General features: G+C 43.8%; 1 protein-coding gene across 1 annotated transcript in view; it reads left to right on the forward strand.

The window, feature by feature from the left end:
• The window catches only part of LOC143319933 (ankyrin repeat and SOCS box protein 5-like), a 62,541-nt gene that overhangs the window by 13,046 nt on the left and 27,379 nt on the right, over window positions 1–22,116 (forward strand). The gene's annotated exons all lie outside the window — the stretch shown is intronic.

A 22,116-nucleotide genomic window follows, 5' to 3' on the forward strand; every position in this document is an offset into this window, starting at 1 on the left:
ATGGGGGCGCTGCTTAGGGGACGGCTCTGGCCTGGATGGCTGGAGGCCTCTGCACCTTGGTGTGGGGCCTTCTGTCTGCCTGGGTCGGGGTGGTCTCGGGCGGCGCCCCCTGGTCATGAGCCAGGGGCCCTCTCAGTGTGGATGGCCCCCAAAGGTGGCTTACTACTTATCTTATCCGTATGGGTGCGTGTGCGTGTGTGTGTTTCTGTATGTAGTTATGGGGGCGGGAGGGCTGGGTTTTCTTTTCTGTTGTTTTTAGCCTCTGTGAGGCACTTTGTGTTGCTTTTTAAGTATGAAAAGTGCCATATAAATAAATAAAGTTTGAAGTTTGAAGTTTGCTCAGGAGGCTGAGGTCTTTTGGGGTGCATGGGGCACTCCTAAGCCAAGCTGTCCTCCATGTGTAAGGGAAATTCTCCTTGTTGCGAGTTGCTAATTCTCAGAAGAATTACAGAGCTTCTTGGTGCAGAATGCAGTGAAAGGTACGCAGCTTTCAGTCCAACAACTTCTGCAGTAAAGTCACAAATCCCTAATGTGTCCTCATATTGGGTGCCCCATCTGTGGCCACTGACACCATGTGGGCAGTGTTTATTTCTTGGCTTTTAACAGTTCATAACAGCCTCACAAATGTGCTCCCCCAGTGTTTGGCCAATATCAACTCAATGATTTTTTTCCTGTGGCCTATCCGAGTTCACATACTGTTACCTGCACAGCAGTGCTGTCTGCTCAATATCGTTGACATCATTTGACTCATCACAGGCAATTGAGTATGGTGGAGCTGAATTGATGTCCTCGATTTGCTGACCGGTGATGTTTGCTGCCATTTTTATGGCCCTGTCTTTGATGGTCTTTGTGGAGAAGGGCATGAATTTAAATTTCTGAACAATCTCAGATTTATTTTTGAAGTCTGAGAAAAGATGCTCTGATATTTTAATGAAAATTTCCTCCATGTAATCTCCATCCAAGCTGCCACAAAACTTGCAGCAGTAGTGGAGTTTTGAGAGTTGATCCATTTTTGGAAAGTGCATTTGCTCTGCTCTGCTTTTCGCAGCAACTCTGAAATCACTCTCATTTGTCATCTCCAGCTGGATGCTTTTCAGCAAATGCAGTGTGCATGTTCTGAAAATTTATTTTATCATTACGTTTTTGTTGTTTGCTAATTTCTTACTGCAGATCAAGCATACCGGTAAACTGGCAGTGTTGGTGGTGAACGCAAACAAATCTGTCCACACACTTGAACCCTCTGTTTTCCTCCGAGACTTTCATTTTTTACATTTGCCATCCATCCTGGCTAGCTTAACCTGCAAAACTGCAAAAGGCGCCCACTCACCATAGGACACAGGCTATGACGCACATTTTAGATGACGAAATATTTATTAGAAATTATTTGGTTTTATTTGGCTAAATATTTTTACAGCTTGAGAATGTAAGAAACACTTTAGGACTACAACAATGATAAATACAAATTAAAATACTGGAAAATAATCACTACCCCCTCTAAAACGCTTTGACTAAAAACGTTTTAGAGGGGCAAACAAGCTGCATGCAGCTCCAGAGCTGCAGGTTGCCAACCCCTGTCCTAGTCCATGTACCCTGAATTCAGTTTCTTTTTTCTTGAACTATGACAAGAGATGCCTGTATCACATTGTATTTATTAAAAGCCACTGCATCAAATGCATTCAGTAACAATAAGCAATACGTAACATTTGACGAAATATGGCGTAACATTTGACGCAGAACTGAATTTTGAGGCTCATATAAAGGAAGTCACACGAAAGGCATTTTATCATTTAAAATCATTTTTTATAAAGCTCGTAATGGTCTTGCTCCTTATTTATCTAACTTGCTTTTACCATATGAACCCAGCAGAGCCCTCAGGTCTTGTGGCCTTTTAACAGTATCTAAAGTTAGAACCATCTTTTTATTACTATGCCCCCCTTTTATGGAATAGCCTGCCTGAAGATCTGAGGGCAACATGTAATATTGATACCTTTAAAAGCAAACGTAAAACCCACCTTTTTAGTCTGGCTTTTAACTAAATTTTTGATTTTAGCAATTTTAGGTATTTTATTTCATTGTATTTATTTTGTTGTATTTTATATATATATATGTATATGTGTGTATATATATATTTTGTTTATTATTATTATTATTATTATTATTATTATATTGCTTTGATATTTGAAATTTATCTCCTGTGTTTCCTCATTTCATTTCATTTCTTTTTAATTCAAGATGGCATTTCCTCAGTATGTACTTCATCATGATGTAACGTGAGGGTAGAGGTGGGAGGGTCTTTATTTTCTTTATTTTATTTTATTTATTTTTGACTGTAAAGCACTTTGTGCTACATTTTTCCATGTATGAAAAGTGCTATACAAATAAAATTATTATGATTATTATTATTGTTATTACTTAGACTGTTACTTTGTTGATCAAAATTTGGAAAATTATTCCATTGCAGCAGCAGTTTAATCATTCAGACAAACACAAAATATACACAACAAAGAAGAATAAAGATGAGAATTTAAAAATTAAAACAAAAACAATGTTCTCAAAGAATATGAGTACGCGTATAAACATGGAATCACAGCAATTGTTAAAAATATAAGTAAGTATAACCACATATATAGTTATATGACATCTCTTATAATATATAATACGTGTTATATAATATTATAATTATATAATAAAAACACAATCCAACTAAGTATATAAAGTATTAACAGCAGTTCCTAAGAGAGAGAGTGAACCAGCGCTATAAACTATATACCAGAAAACATTTGTGCAAGTTGCAGATGATAAATAAATAAATAAACAATTATAAATAAATAAACAATAAACAGTATGTGACATATTGCAGTAGTGCAAATAATATGTAACACTGAAATATTGAGGTTTGTAAGGTTGATAGATTAACTGTTTAACTTACAATTGTACTGTGTGATGGCTCGTGGCAGGAAGGATTTCTTGAAGCGGTTCTTGTGACGGCAGAGCTGGAGCAGTTGAAGAGGATGTTCAGGGTTATCCATGATGGATAACAGTAGGGCTGGGCGATATGGCTGAAAACTGTATCACAATATAAGTATTTATACCGGTCAATATTTTTTATGACCTACTTAAAATAAGGACCAGGAGAAAAACATATTAAATTTTAACATTTATTTGAAATTTAACCTTCCTCTGATTATAATCCCCTCACAGCTATCAAGGCAGAAAGAAAAGGAAATGTAAACACAACCATGGAAAACACTCAAAAAATAAATAAATAAAATAATAAATAAAATAAATAAAAGTTTAAAATCACAAAGAACACCTAACAATTATTGGTTAACATTAAGTTGCAAAAATAAAGAATATGTACCAAATGCTTAATACAGTGTAACAAAAAAGTGTAAAAATGTAAATGCAAAGAAACCTGAGAACTTTTTTTCTGCAGGTTTAGTGCCAGGAAGTTCACAAGCTGATTCACCTTCTGGGGCCCGTTTCACAAAGGAGGTTCAACAAACTCCGAGCCTAATCCTGAACCCTGAGTTGATCTAGCCTGAGATAGGAAACTCCGAGTTTCCGGTTTCAGAACAGGTGATTTGAGTTAGTTCAGTCAACTCAGAGTAGGTTAACTCAGAGTTAAGCGCGTGCACCACGACTATAAAAAGCCAACATCAATGGAGCCCCGATTCGACGAGTCACCATGGCGACGGGGAAGAGGAGGGCTGCATTTTTTACCCCACTGGAACTCGAAATCTTAATGCGCTCATACGGCAAATTTGAGCATGTTTTTAGAAAAAAGTGTAACACCGCTGCAGCTGCAAAAGAGAGGGAGGCGGCGTGGGGGAACATTGCTGCTCGGGTCAATGCGTAAGTTTAAATGTAGTCCTTTGCAATCACAATAATATTACAGGGGAAAACTGCTTGAATGGTAGCTCATTAATTTATTTCATGTAGGTGCACTCCCGCGGGGGAGAAGTGCACTTGGTAGCAGCTCAAGATGAAACATAAAAACATTGTTCAAACAGGTAAGACACGGCATAATTTAATGGGGGTACCTCATTTTGATCATGTGTTATATTATAAAGTAAATATTAAGTGGCTGTTTGACTGTGCAGTTGTTTTATCATCAACATAATGCTGCGCAAAGAAACGCAGCGCAACACACAATATCTGCTGGGATGTGAGAGCATGACTCCGGCTGGTAATGTTGCAAATGTAAAGATGGATTAGGTTGTGTATGTAGATGATGGACTGTGACGTGAAACGGTACCATTCAAAAAGATAATTGTCTGGAAATGCCAGAACATCTATGCGCGGTCTGATAACCATCTCCCGACGAATATTTAATTCCCTGCGCAGTAATGCTGCACCTTCATCCACGGGATTGTTGTCAAAAGGACATGTTAGTGAAAAAAAGTGCCTACTGACATTTTTTTTAAATAACAGACGGCAGAACTATGTTATCTCAAAACTCGCCTGCTGACGAATGAATGAGGAAATCAAATACCGTGTGTGGCTGACAGAGGGTGGAGACAGAGAGAAACTCGAGGTTCATTGAGAAAAACCTGGTCCCGACCAGGTTAGGTTCATAGAGTCTGTTACTATGGTAACTGACCGAGAGCTTAAGTTACCTCTCTCTGTGAAACAGGCTAGAGTTACCCGTCTTTCTCTGGTTTGAGTTACCTCCCTTTGTGAAACGGAAAACTCAGAGTTTCCTTCATTTCAGGCTTAACAAACTTGGAGTTTTCACTAACTCTTCTTACTCAAAACATACATGAACTATTCAATTATTAGGGCCACGTATAGCCCTATTGCTATACTGCGTGTTTTTTCTTATTAGGGCCATGGGGCAATCGCACTGAGCACTGGCCCCTACAGCTATAGCTGCAGAGGCGAAGCCCCGAGCACTATTGTTATCCTGCATGTTTTTTCTTTTTATTACTCCTCTTCCGTGTCAAATTTCGATTCGCTACTTGTCCTACAGCTTTGAGAGGACCCAGGCGAATTATATATCAAAACGTGCGTCTTGATCAGGATCGACGTGCTATTACTTTTCTTAGATTTTCTTAGAAAAATTTCCCATAAGGAATGAATGGGAGGAGGTCAAAAAACTAACAAATCATTGGACTTTTTCTACTGCCTACTGCTCTGGCATACTTTCACCTACAGACAGATTTAAATTTTTAACTGTAGACACAAGTCTTGTGTATTGGTGTATTATTCCACGTTTTGATAGGTCATATAGTTTTTGATCAATCACTGTTCAATGACCATGATCATGTTTGGAGAAATTTTGAGACTATAATGGGTGTGTATTGCATGGAATGTTTGCGTTACAGTGGGTGACGTCATCGGTCAGAGTGGGAGAGAGCTGAAAAAACTTCCAGATTTTTTCTCTTTTCACACTCCTTCCAGCCACAATTTACACTCTACACACATGATTTTTTCCACATTTGTAGACAAATTTGTTCTGTCTCTCAAGTGTGCTAAAAAAAAGCATGTGTAAGAGATTTTTATAACCTGGTCTCTCCACAGTGCTCAGTGGAAGCATGTCTTTAGCTATATGATATGCCACTGCCTTTGTTATGTCTTTGTACCTTTTAGATGATTTGTCATAAGGCACTGAAGCCGAGTACCTCTCCATGGTGGTCTGCTGCTTGTGTGGTGGTGCTGCAGTTGCAGATGTTGTTGGCCACGAATATGGCTGTGCTCCAAAGGGTGAGCGCGGCTAAGGTGGTAACAAGTTTGTGGATTACCGGTCTTGATGGGGACGGCAGTCTTGCATAATTTTACAGACCACATTGGTCTGACTACGGTCCGACTTTCCCTGTTTTATGGACAGTTTCTTCGCTCGCTGCAGCACTCATTTTCTATTTCTCATCTCACTCCACGCGAAGAATCAAACACGAGACAACAAGATGGCGCAACCGAACTTGATACTGTTACATGATTGGCTGTTAGCATGTCACTCCCACTGATCAGTGATTACTCCCTACGTTGCTAGGTTACCAGAGAGTGCCTTTGTTCATGCAACCAACCTTCGCCCAGCCCTAGATAACAGTCTGTCCAGCGTCCTCCTCTCCACCACCTCCTCAAAAGGGTCTAATTTGCAGAATATAATGGAACCAGCCTTCCTGATCAGTTTGTTCAGTCTGTTGGTGTCACAGGCTCTGATGCTGCTCCCCCAACACACTGCAGCAAAGAAGAGTGCAACAACAGACTGGTAGAAGATGAACAGTGTTGATGTTAGTTTTCCAGTTTGGTCTGTTGTCAAGGTGCACTCCGAGGTATTTGTGATCCTCCACCACTGTGACATTCTCCCCCAGAATACACAGTGGTTGTGTGGTCATCCTGTTCCTTCTGAAATCAGTAACCATCTCCTTGGTCTTGGCCACGTTAAGCCGCAGGTGATTTCTACCAGATCATTCCACGAAATTGTCCACCACTGCTCTGTATTCCTCCTCTCATCCATCCTTTATACACCCCACCACCGTTGAGTTGTCTGAGAACTTCTGTAGGTGGCACAATGAGGAGTTGTACTGGAAATCTGAGGTGTACCAGGTGAAGAGAAAAGGAGACAAAACAGTCTCCTATGGTGCTCCTGTACTACTTTCCACAGTCTCAGACAGAACGTTACCCAGTCGGACAAACTGTGGTCTGTCTGTCAGCAATAATCCAGGAGATTGTGAGCTCGTCGACTCCCACCACTCACAGCTTCTCACCCAGGAGCAGCAGCTGAATGGTATTAAATGCACTGGAGAATTCAAAGAAAGCGATCCTCACAGTGCTGCCGCTACAATCCAGGTGGGAGTGAGCCCGCTGCAGCAGGTGTATGATGGCGTCGTCCACACCCAGATGAGGTTGGTAGGTGAACTGTAGAGGGTCTAGTGATGATTTCACCTGCAGTCAGAGGTGGGCCAGGACCAGCCTCTCCAGCACCTTCATCATAAGTGATTTAAGGGCAACGGGTTGGTAGTTGTTGGGGCCAGATGGAGACTTCTCTTTGGAACATGAACCATCAGGATGTTTTCCACAGCACCTGGACTCTCTATAGGCTCAAGCTCAGGTTGAAAAGGTGTCACTCACTCACACCCCACCGGTGATCCAAGGGAGGGATCACCGGTGGGGTTGAGGGTTCGAGAGAGAAAGCTTGGGCAGAGGGGGGTTATGGAGGCCGTCGTGGATAGTGGTGAGGTGTGAAGGGGCGGGGGAATGCAGGAGGATTTACAGTTATTGTCAAATACAATTCACAAGAACAATTAATCACATCAAACAGGTTCTCAACAATTTGTATACAACTTACATATCGTACTTAATGGAACCTGCCTCCAGTATCCATCTTTCACAATTTTTGATCATGTGCAATGGAATTAAGTGAAAGAGCAAGCCTGGAACTGCATAAGTGAGACAACTGGACTGAACTATACTGTACTTAACAGATCATAATACTGCGACTTGTTACCTTGAAATGACATGAACATCTGGTTGCAGTGTGGCCTATTCCTTTGTGAAAGTGAGTGTGTGGAGATGGTTTAAGGGCCTAAAGCCCCAGTCAGAGTCCATGAGGTTTTTTTTTTTTTTTTGTAAGGGTAGACACATGTAGATCTTCCTGTCACAGTCCAGCATAGCACTTACCTGTGCTGCAGCTCTTCAGCCACACCCCATACCTGCCTATCTGCACACCTAGCCAAAGAGAGTCATCAGGAGGGTATTTAAGCCACGCTGTCATTCTTCCCAGTTGCCACATTGTCTTGCGCCGACTCTCTAGCGTTCTTATCCAGACTGATCTCCGGTGTCCGACCTTGCCTGTTCCCAACTGCTCCTTCTGTCCTAGCCCTGTGTCTGCGGGTGTGCAGATCTTACCGCCTCGGTGGTTTCAAAGAGCATTTTCCTCCTCCGAGAGTGGTTTCAACCACGCCGGAATCTGTCCGTGATTTTCGTGTTCGATCCGCTCTCCTCACACTAACTCCCTCTGAGCCGGCTCTCTACCCAGTACGGCACATTGTTGCTCCGGTTGTCTGTTTCCCCTTATTCCCTGTAAATCGGCCGGTACTGCAATTGGGTCCTCCACTAGCCTGTTACATCTTCAGTTGATTCTTGAACACCACCCTCCCCTCACTGGGCTTTGTTCTTATCTTTATACTAATGAAATGCCTAAATATGTAATACCAGATTAAGCATATCAGGTGTGGTAAATGAATATTTTCTGCACATAATGCATCACCAAATAAAAATTGTAAGATGTTTTCTCATGATAATGGCCTGTGTGTCTCATAATTATGAGACCATGATCTATTTTTTATAAAAAATTTTATCATGAGAAATAAAACATAATTAACCGGTTCCCAGTGTTTCAGTTCCTTGGAATCATTTGCCAATTTTGCAAATGATTCTCTTATCAATTCCAGTGGGCAGGAATGACTTTGTGCGTTGCACATTACGTAGGTTACGCAAGCTACCAATGTGCATCGCTCAAAAACAAACGCTCATAAGTTTGGTTACGTTTCAGGAGAAAGGATGACAGCAGGGCAACTTGCAATACTTGCAAAGTAGATATTTCATCAAAGGGAGGAAATACTACCAATATGCAGAAACATTTGCACACACAGCATGTGAAAACTATGAATGAATGTCGCGTTTTCAATCCACTCCGGAGTGAATCTCAACCCAGCAGCAGTGGCACCGTTAGCACGTCCTCTGCTGTTAATACTGCAGGTAACTAAGTAACTAACACTGCCTATTATGTTAGCGCCATTTGCCTCATCGTAAAACCTGCTATTACTAACGGTTAACGTTAAATGAATGCCTTCTCATGTATTACATTTAGATGACCATGATGAGAGACAGAGTCTGACTGGCTCAGAGGCTGGCAGTACTCGCTCCAGTTCACGTCTACCTCTAGCTTCCGAGTGGATCAGGAGATCCAGCGGTACAGAAGCCTGCCCCCCCATCCCCTGCAAGGATAACGCCTATGGTGGTGGAGCAAGAGAGAAACTCTGCCCCTGCTGTCAGGACTGGCTGAAGGCTTTCTGTGTGTGCAGGCATCCTCCACCCCGTCTAAGAGGGTGTTCTCCACAGCTGGAGACACCACAAGTCTAGAGAGATTGTATATCCTTCCTGAAAAAGCAGATATGCTTATTTTTCTGCAAAAGAATTGTTTATTCTTCATAGTTAATGTTTGCAGAATTTTACTGGACATTCTTGTGTAATTGCCACAGAATAATTTATGTTGTGTTTTGTTAATTTCTTAATAATAATAATAATAATAATAATAATAATAATAATAATAATAATAAAGAAATAAAACAAAATATTTTTTCTGGGGACCCCCTGGCACCCCATCGAGGAGCCCTAGGCTGTGGCCCTCTTAAGACCTCACTGTTGGGTTTGTAAGGTCATGTTACTTCTAAACTTAACAAAGTTGATGCTAATCCACCTGTTTGTTCTCCTTTTTTCCAAATGAGAATTGATAAGAGAATCGATAAAGAAGCGAATTGTTAAGCAGAATCGAAAATGGAATTGGAATCGTAAAAATCTTATCAATTTCCATCCCTACACATTCCTGCACCATTTGGTTACATACACCATAAGGCACATTCATAGTCACAAAAAATAGATAATTGAATTTGATCATGTTTATATGAATAAGAATAAACAAATTAAATTATTTCCCACAGCAGTATAACTGCTATTCTTGCCTCTCTCTGCACCTGAAATATATGATCTGGCACGGTGGCACTTCTAGCTGTTGCCTCACAGGTAGAAGGTCCCAGGTTTGATTCCCACCTGGGACGCTGTGGGCATGTCTTCCACCATGCCTTCGGTGCCTACCTTTAAGGGGGGGCCTTTCTGTGTGGAGTTTTCTCCCCGTGTTCACCTGGGGTACCCTCCATAAAAAAAAAACAAAAAAAACACTAAAAACATGCAAGAAGATCACCACCTGACTGAATGGTGACAAAAAGAAGCTGGGTCCCCGGGCGCCACTGTGGCGCCCACTGCTCCTGGTCCTTCCGCGGAGGATGGACTTACCAGGATGGGTCAAGTGCGGAGAAAATAATTTCACTAAGCATGGCGTGTGTGCAGTCTCCCCCTGTAGCATGTCTGTGGTGTGATTAATAAAAGTTTGTCTTCTTCTTCTTCTTCTTCTTCTTCTTCTTCTTCTTCTTCTTACACAGCTACCACAGCGAACACAAACTTAGCAAACAGTAGGTAATGCCTGTAAGTAAGCACAGCATAGCACAGAACACTCACTTGGACAAAACAATAATAGGATGGGGTGGCTGTGGTTCAGGAGGTAGAGTGGTGGTCCACTTATCAGAAGGTTGGTGGTTTGATCCCTGGCTTCGGCCTACATGTCAAAGTATCCTTGGACAAGACCTCAAATTGCCCCTGATGCTGTGTGAATGGTTAAAAAAAGTCAGTAATAAGCAGGTGGTCTAGCCATAATATGAATGTGTTTGTGAAGGCTAATTGAAGACTCAGCTATTTATGTTTTTACCTTAAATACAAAAAAAGTGTATTAAAATACAGTTGCTTTTGGGCTTAGTTTCTCAATGCAGAATTTTGGATTGCACATGGCAGGTTATGGGTAATAAAATACAGTGTTGTGTAATATTGCACAGAAATAAAATATATAAACACAGTAGAAAATAATATATATGAGCACAGTAGACAAAAATATGTAATATTGCACAGCATATTTGGAAGGATGTAATGAATGTTAGCAGAAATTTTAACCTTAAATAATGCAGTGGTGTGAACATCAGTGGTTTTGTGAAAACAGTGCTATGTTCAGTGATGACTGACACTTAAATGATGTTGGAGTTAAACAGTCTGATATTTTCTGATGTTTCTGAGGTAAACAGATGACGAATCTGATCCTGAATCATGACTGTTACAACTTTCTTTTTATATGTGTTTTTGTGGTGAAACTATTTACATCTGTAAAACCTATATCATTTCTATGTGAAATTATAATGTGTGTTTGCAGAGTTAGTTAGGCGTGTTTTCCAATTGCTCTGTGTTTTATTGGATATGACTTTAAGCAACACACACACACACACAAAAAAAATTACATGTTTGTGGATAGTGAAATATTTGCAGATCATTGTACACATTTGCGAACTGTCCCCTGTGGGTTACTGTTGAAGTCCAATAAAAACTTCCATATATCTTAATTTGAGTAAAAAACAGATTACGTATGTAATATATGTTCAATTGAACCGGTTCTCCCATGAAACCTCTGTCAGTGAGTGCTCCATAATGACTGCTTTTTGTATGAAGTTTTATTTCAGCAATTGGCTATGTTTTGTTGCTATTGAATTTTATATTCATACAGAAGTTTTTCTTTCTGAATGGTTTCAAGTTGGGCAGACAGCAGCACCTTGCAAACTATTTTTGGAACAATTTTTGTCATTGACTACACTAATATTCAATGTGTTATGTTTTGTTTTGTTTTTTGGGGGGGGTGGGGGGTGGGGGGGGGAGTGGCAGAAAGACAACGTTATTCAGTTTTTCTGAGTTAAGTAAGAAGGGAAGGGGGACTGCTCCCATAATATTGAATACATTTACAATGGTGGTGGAAAGTAACAAATCAACTGCTTTACTTAAGTTCAATTTTGGCTTCTATACCACTGTATTTCAATGCAAATATTGTAATTTTTTTCATTAGATAGATATATAGATATATACTTTAGTCATCAAATATTTAAATTCCACAAATTTAAAGTAAAAGGCATGCAATAAATAATCAAAAGCACAGCAAGCAAAGAATTAAAGTTAAAAGTGAAAATGTCCAACAGCCTAGTGCAAACAGAATTAAGAGTGTTGGACAGAGTGTTGTACAGATTCCATTCAGAACACTGAGGAATGTTGACATTAATGTTTAATGCTGATGCTGCCTCCCCTGTACACTGCTGCATAGAAGAGGGCACTTGCCACCACAGTCTGGCAGAACATCCACAGCATCTTTTTACACATGTTGAAGGACGCCAGCCTTCTGAGGAAGTACAGTCCACTCTGCACAGAGCATCTGTGTTGGCAGTCCAGTCCATTTTATCATCCAGCTGCATTCCCAGGTATTTGTAGGTCCATACAAACTCCACACAGTCCTCTTTGATGGTCACAGGCTCCGGATGAGGCCTGGGCCTCTTGAAGCCCACCACCATCTCCCTGGTCTTGGTGGTATTGAGGTGCAGGTGGTTAGAGTCGCACCATGTGACAAAGTACAGAGAGATCCTTGATGAAAACCTGCTCCAGAGTGCTCAGGACCTCAAACTGGGGTGAAGGGTGTGAATACACATGTGTTAAAGTGGAAGGTAGGCAGTAAGCTCCGCCCCTTCAATGATGTGCACCTATTGATGGCACCTGCACTCATTAGCGCAGCTGGAACTAATCAGCCGGGCTGCTCTATAAAAAGAGGCTTGTGGCTCTGCTTTAGTTGGGTGTGTGATACCGGAGAGTTAACACCTTCAGTTGGCTCTCCTGGTTTTGTGTGTGGCATTGATGAATGGGTGTGTGAATGGTCTTAAACTGTAATGATTCTTTCTTTTCCAGAATTTCACTCCTTCCTTTTTAGTGACTCAATTTTTGTTTTTGGGCTCATTTATTTTGTTCTTCTATCATTTTGATAGAATTAGTGGGTGTGTGGATAAGTTATTCCCCATCACCTTTTAGACCCCAAGAGGCCCATTTTGTGTTGAGTGCAGTTTGTTTTTTTGTTAGTTTCGCCTACCAGTGACCGCCATTAAGTTTGTTTTGAGGGGAAACGTAACAATTGGGGGCTCGTCCGGGATCTGTGCTAAACCTGTTGGCTGCATAGGAATTTGATTGGTCGTTGTTGTCCTAAGTTTTGTTCACTGTACAAATCATGGAATTTAGTTTAGAGTCATTTGTTAAGAATCCTACTTGGGATGCTCTCAATCACTGTAAAAAGAAGGACCTCATTCAGATTGCTCAAAAGTATGGCATCACAGTAGCCTCAGGAAGCAGAAAAGATGTGATAAAACAGGCTGTTGTCACTGGTTTACTGGAGAAGCAGGTTCTCACTCAGGATTCTGAGGCGAAAGCAGAAAGTGTGGCTGAAGAGGCAACTCTGATACCGAAGTGAAGTTGAAACGGCTGGATGTACAACTCAAGCTGGAGCAAATAAAATTTGAACAGATGAGAATGCAGTTGGCTCACCAGGAAAGGCTGAAGGAACAAGAAATAGAGCAGGCCATTCGTTTAAAGGAGTTGGAACTGGAAGAGCTTCGTATTAGGTCAAGTCAGCAGACAATAACCAAAGACTTTGACTTAGCTCGTAACAGCCACCTTGTGCCACCTTTTAAAGAAAAGGAGGTGGATGAATACTTTGTTCTCTTCGAGCGGGTTGCTGACACTCTGAAATGGCCAGAGGAATTCAGGCCATTGTAGCTTCAGTGTGTGTTAGTGGGCAAAGCTCAGAGTGTGTACGCGTCCTTGTCTGTTGCTCAGAGTTCTGACTATAAAAATGTCAAATAGGCAATTCTGCGTGCTTACGAGTTGGTGCCAGAAGCCTATCGACAGCAGTTTTGCAAACTGAAAAAGAGTGAGTCTCAGACTCATGTGGAGTTCGCGAGGGAGCAACAGATTTTGTTTGAGCGTTGGTGTAAATCACAAGAAATAAAAGATCTGGATGGTTTGAAAAACCTACTTCTGTTAGAGCAGTTCAAGTGCTGTGTTCTTGAGAGAGTGGCCACCTACTTGAACGAGCACAGAGACCTCACTCTGGAGAAAGCTGCTGTGATGGCAGATGCTGTTCTTCAGCACACTCATAAGTCTAGTTTTCCAACAAAGTCACCAAGCATAAATGTCAAAAGCTCTTCAGCTAAACCCTCACTCCACTCTAAATTAGGTTCCTCCCCAACTCGAAAAACTACTGCACATCAAATTGAGTGTCATTACTGTCACACAAAAGGTCACGTTGTCCGTGAATGCCCAGTTGATGATTGCTTTACTGGGAAGTCCCCTTATTAAGAAACTGCGGGACAATGATGGTGAACCCGTAAAAGGGGAGGTACCAGAGGAATTTAGGCCCTTCACATCCAAGGGGTTTGTGTCTCTGCCTGGTGAAAATGTTAGCAAGCAGCCAGTGACAGTACTTTGAGACACCAGAGCATCGCAGTCCCAATGTGTTGCACGGTCTAGACAATGTTGAAGCCTACATTGACGATGTAGTAGTCTTTAGTGAGTCCTGATCAGACCATCTCAAACATTTGAGGGCAGTGTTTGACCGTCTGCAGACAGCCAACCTGACGGTCAACCTGGGAAAGTCAGAGATTGGCAAGGCCACCGTCAAATATCTGGGAAAGGTGGTTGGTCAAGGCCAAGTGCTACCAGTGTCAGCTAAGGTCGAGGCTGTGATAAATCTCCCTGTTCACACCACCCGCAGGGAACTTAGGTGGTTCTTAGGGATGGCTGGATATTACAGGGCATTTTGTCGCAACTTTGCCCACGTAGTCGCCCCCCTAACCGACTTGACCAGCCCCAAGATCCCATTTCAATGGACGCCAGAATGCCAGACTGCATTTGAAAAAGCAAAAGCACTTTTAGCTACCGCCCCTGTTTTGGCAGCACTGGACATTAGTCATCCTTTTGTCCTTTATACTGATGCCAGTGATGTGGGTGTTGGGGCAGTACTTGTTCAGGTGAATGAACACGGAGTGGAACATCCTGTGGCATTCTTCTCAAAAAAAAAAAAAAAGTCTTCACAGGTGCATTACTCTACTATTGAGAAGGAGACGCTTGCGCTGATTCTTGCTTTGGAGCATTTTGAAATATATGTCTCAACTTCAGATCCTCTGATTGTGTACACAGATCACAATCCTTTGCTGTTCCTCCAGTGCTCTGCTTTCACTAATCGTCGCCTACTCCGCTGGAGTTTAACTCTACAGGAGCTACCACTTGAAATACGACATGTAAAAGGAAAGGAAAATTTGGTCGCTGACTGTTTATCACGAGTGATCAGTAGTTAAGTTTTGTTTTCCCTTGTGGAATGAATGCACCTTGTGCCTTGATTTGATTTGATGGGACTTGAAAAGTCTGTTTTGTGGGTTTAATGTAAACAAACAAACAAAAAAAAAAAAATGACAGTCATCTGTTTGAGTTTATGTGGCTAATTATGTTGATGTTTGGAACACTATATGGTTTTGGGGCCTGTTCCGACATCTTGAGCCACTGGGTTGCTGGGAGTTTGGTTTGTATCACCAAATCTATTTAGATTTGTTGTCTTTTAGGGAGGAGATGTTACGGTGGAAGGTAGGCAGCTCTACCCCTTCAATGATGTGCACCTATTGATGGCACCTGCACTCATTAGCGCAGCTGGAACTAATCAGCCGGGCTGCTCTATAAAAAGAGGCTTGTGGCTCTGCTTTAGTTGGGTGTGTGATACCGGAGAGTTAACACCTTCAGTTGGCTCTCCTGGTTTTGTGTGTGGCATTGATGAATGAGTGTGTGAATGGTCTTAAACTGTAGTGATTCTTTCACTTTCACTTTCCGGAATTTCACTCCCTCCTTTTTAGTGAGTTGAGATGAGTTAGGGCTCATTTCTTTTGTTCTTCTATCATTTTGATAGAGTTAGTGGGTGTGTGGATGAGTTATTCCCCATCACCTTTTAGACCCCAAGAGGCCCATTTTGTGTTGAGTGCAGTTTGTTTTTTTTGTTAGTTTTCCCTACCAGCGACCGCCATTAAATTTGTTTTGAGGGGAAACATAACAATATGTATATGCAATATTTCAGTTTTTTATGTTTAATAAATTGGCAAACATTTCTGAAAAACCTTTTTCACTTTGTCATTGTGGGGTATTGTGTATAGATTGATGACACAAAAACGGAATTTAATCCATCTTGGGAAAAGGCTGTAACATAACATGTGGGGAAAGTGAAGGGGTGTGAATACTTTCCAAATGTACACACATACAGTACTGTCCAAACGTTTTAGGCAGGAGTGAAAAAATGCTGTAAACTAAGAATGGTTTCAAAAATATAAATAATGATTGTTTATTTTTATCAATTTACAAAATGCAAAGTGAGTGAATGAAAGAAAAATCTAAGATAAGATAAGAAAAATCTAAATCAAGTCAATGTTTGTGTTAAGGTTTGGGAAAACCTGTAAATAAATTTTCTTTTGGACTCAGGTATGCAGACCAGAGACAAAGTAAAAATGACCAAATGAAATTTATTTTAACAGTATAAAAATAGCAAGAGGCGCACTCAAAAGGAGTGGGAAACAAACTTTAAAAGAAAGCACAATCAAAACTGGGGCCAGTGCTTTGCGTTTTGGGTGGCAGTCGTGGGCGGGGGCCCCGACGACCCAAACCCTGGACAACGACTCTGGCTATGGGGACATGGAATGTCACCTCGCTGGGGGGGAAGTAGTCGGACTCACCTCCACGCACAGTTCGGGCTCTGGAACCCAACTCCTTGAGAGAGGCTGGACTCTCTTCTACTCTGGAGTTGCCCGCGGTGAGAGGCGGCGAGCTGGTGTGGGCTTGCTTATAGCCCCCCAGCTCAGCCGTCATGTGTTGGAGTTCTCCCCGCTGAGCGAGAGGGTCGCTTCCCTGCGCCTTCGGGTCGGGGACAGGTCTCTCACTGTTGTTTCGGCCTATGGGCCAAACGGCAGTGCAGAGTACCCGGCCTTCTTGGAGTCCCTGGGAGGGGTACTGGAAAGTGCTCCAACCGGGGACTCCATCGTTCTGCTTGGGGACTTCAATGCCCACGTGGGTAGCGACAGTGATACCTGGAGGGGCGTGATTGGGAGGAACGGCCTCCGCGATCTGAACCCGAGTGGTGTTCTGTTGTTGGACTTCTGTGCTAGTCATAGTTTGTCAATAACGAACACCATGTTCAAGCATAAGGGTGTCCATCAGTGCACGTGGCACCAGGACACCCTAGGTTGGAGGTCAATGATCGACTTTGTAGTCGTATCATCTGACCTTCAGCGGTATGTCTTGGACACTCGGGTGAAGAGAGGGGCTGAGCTGTCAACTGATCACCACCTGGTGGTGAGTTGGATCCGCTGGCAGGGGAGGAAGCGGGACAGACTTGGCAGACCCAAACGTACTGTGAGGGTCTGTTGGGAACGTCTGGCGGAACCCGCTGTCAGGGAGGTCTTCAACTCCCACCTCCGGGAGAGCTTCGACCAGATTCCGAGGGAGGTTGGAGACATTGAGTCCGAATGGACCATGTTCTCCACTTACATTGTTGATGCAGCCGTCCATAGCTGTGGCCATAAAGTCGCCGGTGCCTGTCGTGGCGGCAATCCCCGAACCCGGTGGTGGACACCGGAAGTAAGGGATGCCGTCAAGCTGAAGAAGGAGTCCTATCGGGCTTGGTTGGCTCATAGGACTCCTGAGGCAGCTGACGGGTACCGGCAGGCTAAGCGGGCAGCAGCTCGGGCGGTTGTAGAAGCAAAAACTCGGGTCTGGGAGGAGTTCGGGTAGGCCATGGAGGAGGACTACCGGTCGGCCTCGAAGAAATTCTAGCAAACCGTTCGGCGCCTCAGGAGGGGGAAGCAGCTCTCCATTAATACTGTTTACAGTGGAGGTGGGGAGCTGCTGACCTCGACTGGGGATATTGTCGGGCGGTGGAAGGAATACTTCGAGGATCTCCTCAATCCCACTGTCATGTCTTCTGCAAGCTCCTCGGTGGCAAAGCTCCGGGGGTGGACGAGATCCGCCCTGAGTACCTCAAGTCACTGGATGTTGCAGGGCTGTCCTGATTGACACGTCTCTGCAACATCGCGTGGCAGTCGGGGACGGTGCCTTTGGACTGGCAGACTGGGGTGGTGGTCCCCCTGTTTAAAAAGGGGGACCGGAGGGTGTGTTCCAACTATCGGGGGATCACACTCCTCAGCCTCCCTGGGAAAGTCTATTCCAGGGTACTGGAGAGGAGAATCCGGCCGATAGTCGAACCTCGGATTCAGGAGGAACAATGCGGTTTTCGTCCCGGCCATGGAACACTGGACCAGCTCTATACCCTCCACAGGGTGCTTGAGGGTTCATAGGAGTTTGCCCAACCAGTCCACATGTGTTTTGTGGACTTGGAGAAGGCATTTGACCGTGTCCCTCGCGTCATTCTGTGGGAGGTGCTCCGGGAGTATGGGGTTGGAGGCCCTCTGCTGAGGGCTGTGCAGTCCCTGTACAACCGGAGCAGGAGCTTGGTCCGCATTGCCGGCAGTAAGTCGGACCTGTTCCCGGTGCATGTCAGACTCCGCCAGGGCTGCCCTTTGTCACCGGTTCTGTTCTTTATTTTTATGGACAGAATTTCTAGGCGCAGCCAGGGACCGGAGGGGGTTCGGTTCGGGAGCCGGCAGATTTCGTCTCTGCTTTTTGTGCATGATGTTGTCTTGTTGGCTCCATCGAGCCAGGACCTTCAGCGTGCACTGGGACGGTTCACAGCCGAGTGTGAAGCAGCTGGGATTAGAGTCAGCACCTCCAAGTCCGAGGCCATGGTTCTCGACCGGAAAAAGGTGGCTTGCTCCCTCCGGGTTGGGGGAGAGATCCTGCCTCAAGTGGAGGAGTTTAAGTATCTTGGGATCTTGTTCACGAGTGAGGGAAGAATGGAGCGTGAGATTGACAGGCGGATCGGTGCAGCGGCAGCAGTAATGCGGTCGCTGTATTGGTCCGTTGTGGTGAAGAAGGAGCTGAGCCGAAAGGCGAAGCTCTCGATTTACCGGTCAATCTACATTCCTACCCTCACCTATGGTCATGAACTTTGGGTCATGACCGAAAGAACGAGGTCCCGGATACAAGCGGCTGAAATGAGTTTCCTCTGCAGGGTGGCGGGGCACTCCCTTAGAGATAGGGTGAGGAGCTCTGTCACCCGGGAGGAGCTCAGAGTAGAGTCGCTGCTCCTCCACATCGAGAGGAGTCAGCTGAGGTGGCTCGGGCATCTGTACCGGATGCCCCCTGGACGCCTCCCTAGGGAGGTGTTCCAGGCATGCCCCACCGGGAGGAGGCCCCGGGGAAGACCCAGGACACGCTGGAGTGACTATGTCGCTCGGCTGGCCTGGGAACGCCTCGGGGTCCCCCCGGATGAGCTGGAGGAAGTGTCCGGGGAGAGGGAAGTTTGGGCGTCCCTGCTCAGACTGCTGCCCCCGCGACCCGGCCCCGGATAAGCGGGTGGAAATGGATGGATGGATGGATGGATGGACAATCAAAACTGAGTTGAAAATGAACAAACAAAAGGAGCTCCGTAACATGGTTGAGGCAAAGCACAAACGCTGATGAGACAGGTAGGCACTGAAAGAAAAAGCACACATTACGTGGCAGTCCAAACAAAAGAACTCCAACAATGGCTGAGAGATCGAGGAGAAAACTGACTAATACTGAGTACTCATACATGGGAACAAACTAGAAAGCCGTGACTGATTCAGGACAATCTGGCAACAGGTAACAAAAGGAGCCTACCTTTTATCCTGTTCCCTAATGAGGCTGATGCGCGCCAGGTGTGCTGCTGACAGGGTGGAGCGAGGTGAGTGCAAGAGACACCCAGTATAGACAGACAAGGGACCAGATAGACAGACATATAACACTAGGGAAAATGAAAACACTAGGAACAGACAGGTTAGTGGATCCTAGCAATTTAGAGTTACTACCCTTTCCTTTCAAAGCAGCATCAATTTTAATAGGCACACTCACACAAAGTCAGGGATTTTGTAGGATTATAGTCAGGTATATGATTAACCAGTTACACCAAACAGGCGCTAATGATCATCAGTTTCACTTGTAGGTTGAAACACAGTCATTAACTGAAACACCTGTGTCGGAGGCTTAAAACCTAGGTGAGGAACAGGCAAACTCTGTTAACAAAGTGAGGTTGTGGAAGACAGTTTCATGTCACAGGTCATACACCATGGCAAGACTGAGCAATGCAACAAGACACGAGATAGTTATACTGCACCAGCAAGGTCTCTCCCAGTCAAACATTTCAAAGCAGACTGGGATTTCAAGATGTGCTGTTCAAGCTCTTTTGAAGAAGCACAAAGAAACTGGCAATGTAAAGGATCGTAGACGCAGTGGTCGGCCAAGGAACCTTAGTTCTCCAAGATGTTTAGAACAGTCTACCAGCCGAGTTCCTTCAAAAACTGTGTGCAGATGTACCTAGAAGAATTGATGCCATTTTGAAGGCAAAGGGTGGTCACACCAAATATTGATTTGATTTAGATTTCTCTTCTGTTCATTGACTACATTTTGATGAAAATAAACTATTAACACTTACATTTTTAAAGCATTCTTAGTTTACAGCACTTTTTCACACCTGCCTAAAACTTTTGCACAGTACTGTACAATTACAATTAAAATTTTTCATTTGTCAGACACTTTTATTCAAAGCAATGTACATATGAGATTTTCATCCATCACAAGCAAGGTTCTAGACAGGAGAGAACAACAAGAGTAAGTGAAATGCAAATTTCAGCTACAAGGTATGCTACGAAGTAATGCATAGAGTGCACAGAGTGAATAGAGAGGGCTTTTTTTGTAAGAAAGAAGGTATTCAGTGAAGAGCTTGGTCTTTAGTCTTTCTGTAAAGATCAAGAGGGACTCTGCAGATTGAATGGAGTTTGGTAACTTGTTCCACCTCTGGGGCACCACAGAAGAAAAGAGTGTAGCTAGAAACTTGGGGCCTTTTTGAGTTGGCAACACCAGGCGCCATTCCTGGGCAGAGCATAGTGAGCAGGAGGGAGCATAAAATTGAATGAGGGAGTTCAGGTAGGTCGGAGCAGTTTTGGTAGCTATTTTGTAGGTGAGTATCAAGGACTTATACTTGATGCAGGCAGCAACTGGGAGCCAGTGGAGGGATATGAACAGCGCTGTGACGTGTTCGCTTGGGCTGGTTGAAGACCAGGCAAGCTGCCACATTCTGGATCATCTAATGATGTACAGGGCACATTCTCTTTAAAAGTTAGTTGGTCTTCAATCATGGCACCGAGGTCTCTGGCAGATTTTGCAGGAGTGAGCAGATCTGAGTCAAGCTGGATACTGATCTGTTGTTGTATAGAGGGACTGGCCGGGATGACAAGGAGCTCCGTCTTTGACAGGTTAAGCTAATGGTGGTGCTCCTTCATCCATGCCAAGATATTGGCGAGGCATGCCGATATTCGCACCGAGACCGTGGGGTCGTCTGGTGGGAATCAAAGGAGGAGCTGGGTATTGTCAGCATATGAATGGTATGAGAAGCCATGTGAGCGGATGACTGAACCAAGTGCGGTGGTACATATTGAAAAGAGAAGCGATCCAAGCACTGACCCTTGAGGTACCCCTGTGGACAAGCAGTGGGATTTAGACACTTCTTCCCTCAAAGATACTGTAAAGGATCTCCCTGAGAGGTAGGACTCAAACCAGCGGAGAGCAGATCCTGAGAAGCTGAGCTCAGTGAGTGTGGAGAGGAGGATTTGGTGGTTAACCAGGTCAAAGGCAGCTGATAGGTCGAGCAATAGTAGAACAGAAGACTGACCAGTAGCACTAGCTGATCGTAGTATTTCCACTACAGATAAGAGCGCAGTCTCGGTAGAGTGTTTGTGTTTGAAACCGGATTGGCTAGGATCATGCAGGTTGTTATCAGAAAGGAATTCAGAGACAGAGACCTCTCCAACCCTACTATCAAAACTCAGAGAGTGAGAGCAAGTGCTCCATGACAACAACAACAGCAAAGCCTGCTAACAGCCTAGATCCTAATTTAAGACAGAAATAATGGCAGAAAACACTTACTGATCAATTGCCAACTCCTATCTGCAATGCTGCCTTCTGGAAGATCAACCCCACATTTATCTAGTCTGAATGACATCCCGATGTCATTGCTGTAGATCCTCATCATTTCATTAACCTAACAGCGAGTGTGCCTCAGAAACAGTGAAAGAAGGCTGAAGAGTCCACTAAGAACTGTCCTGCCAGTTGCTTTAGACAGATTTCAAGCAGAGTGTATAGTATGATGGACAATATGACATATATTTATCGACAGAGATTTTACTGTTTTCTAATGAAAGAGTACGCCACAGATTAATCATCAACTTATTTTACAAGAGACTGTTGAGGAGGTGTCCTCATTTACAGTGGTGGTGAGATGTAAAACAGTGCTTGTAACAAAACAGCTAACAATAAAAACAAAAA

The sequence above is a fragment of the Chaetodon auriga genome, chromosome 4 (assembly GCF_051107435.1).
Source record: "Chaetodon auriga isolate fChaAug3 chromosome 4, fChaAug3.hap1, whole genome shotgun sequence".
NCBI classification, from domain to species: Eukaryota; Metazoa; Chordata; class Actinopteri; order Chaetodontiformes; family Chaetodontidae; genus Chaetodon; species Chaetodon auriga.